We start from the raw sequence: 1,889 nt of genomic DNA, 5'->3' as shown, positions 1-1,889 counted from the left end.
CAGCAAAGACATCAGATGACATACTGCATTGGGCAAATCTGCTCCAAAAGACCTCTTTCAAGTGCTGAAGAGCAAATATGTATCCTTGAAGACTAAGATGCACCTAATCCAAGCCATGGTATTTTCAATCACCTATATGCATGTGAGAGCTGGACAATGAATAAGGAAGACCCAAGAAGAGTTGATACTTTTGAGCTGTGGTGCTGGCGAAGAATACTGAAAGTACCATGGACTAACAAATCAGTCCTGGAAGAAGTGCAGCCACAGTGCTCCTTGGAAGAGAGAATGGCCAGACTTCATCTCACCTACTTTGGTCATGTTGTCAGAAGGGACCATTCCCTGGAAAAGGATATCATGCTTGGTAAAATGGAGGATCAACGAAAAAGAGGAAGGCACTAAACAAGATGGGTTGACACAGTGGCTGAAACAATGGGCTCAGGCATAGCAAGGATTGTGAGACTGGCACAGAACCATCTTAGGGTTCTGTATTTCACTGTAACACCTCACTGAACTCACAGACACCCAAGGGATCATCTCATGTAGTGATGGCGGAGGCTGGCAGGCTGGCAAGTTGCAGGTCTGTAAGTAGGTCTGGTAGATCCCCCCAATTCTCGGGGTTTGACGAACCTCAATCAGCAGATCAGATGACAGCTGCTGTCTCAAATCCAGGAGTGGGGTGATGATGAGCCAAAATGCAGAACTGGAGCAAGAGGAAGGTGGACCTTCCCGAAAGGTTCATATGTATACCCTCAAGGGAGCTAAGGGTGGCGATGTGAGTTATACCCTCCATTGAGGCAGGGCTCAAGATATATCCCACCTGTGCTGCTACAACAGAAATAACCCAACCGGATGGCTTTAACCAACAGCAGCTACTTAGCTGCTCACAGCAAATCCCACCACAGAGCCGACTACCAGTCATTACAGGGAATGACTACTACCAGCTGCCCAGCCAAGTTAACACACAACCCTACCTACGACACCACCTTAAACAGGCATGGATAATAGGATTTACATCATAAAATGGTGGAACTATGGCTAGAAGGGCCACATCAAGCAATTCACAGCACATACTAAGTAATTTGGACTCCTATAATGGTAACAATAACCATGGCAGGATTTCAAGAATAAGATGACATAACCTGATTTAGGTTTTACAAAGATCATACTGGCTGCCATGTGAAGAAGTGATGAAGTAAGAAGTAGTCAAATAAGAAATGAACACTTACCCTCTAACACAGGTCAAAAGACTCTGACTGACAGAGGTACTGCCTTTCAAAGATATAACTCCCACATTCGTATATCCCTACCCTTTAGCCTACTTGCTAAATTGCTAGGTAATAGAGAGGTACAGAGAAATACCACTAGCTGGTGATCTTAAAGCAACTTGTTCCCAGCCACTGAATGGGCTAGACATTCTGTGTGTGCAGATGAGACTATATAGTGTAGGCCCTGTGCTTGGCATATGGTAATTATTAAACTTAGATCTCTTTAATAATGGTTTTTATTTATTCACTGCTACTTGCTACAAAAAAAAAAAAAAACCTCACTGCCATCAAGCCGATTCTGACTCACAGCAACCCCCATTGGGTTTCCAAGGCGGTAAATCTTTATGGAAGTAGATTGCCCCATCTTCCTTCTGAAAAGTGACTGGTGGATTTGAACCACAAACCTTCTGGTTACCAGTCAAATGCCTTAGGCACTGTTCTGGTTACCTAGTACTGCTCTAACAGAAATATACCACAAATGGGATTGTTGTTGTTGTTGTTATGTGCCGTCGAGTCGGCCCCGACTCATAGCCACCCCTCCTTGGGTTTCCGAGGCAGTATCACTACGGAAGTAGGATTGCCCAACCTTCCTTCTGAGGAGTGGCTGGTGGGTTTGAACCGCCA

This window comes from Orycteropus afer, unplaced genomic scaffold (genome assembly GCF_000298275.1).
Source record: "Orycteropus afer afer isolate SDZICR_OR568_19922 unplaced genomic scaffold, OryAfe1.0 scaffold00071, whole genome shotgun sequence".
Classification (NCBI taxonomy): Eukaryota; Metazoa; Chordata; class Mammalia; order Tubulidentata; family Orycteropodidae; genus Orycteropus; species Orycteropus afer.
This window is presented reverse-complemented; position numbering follows the sequence as displayed.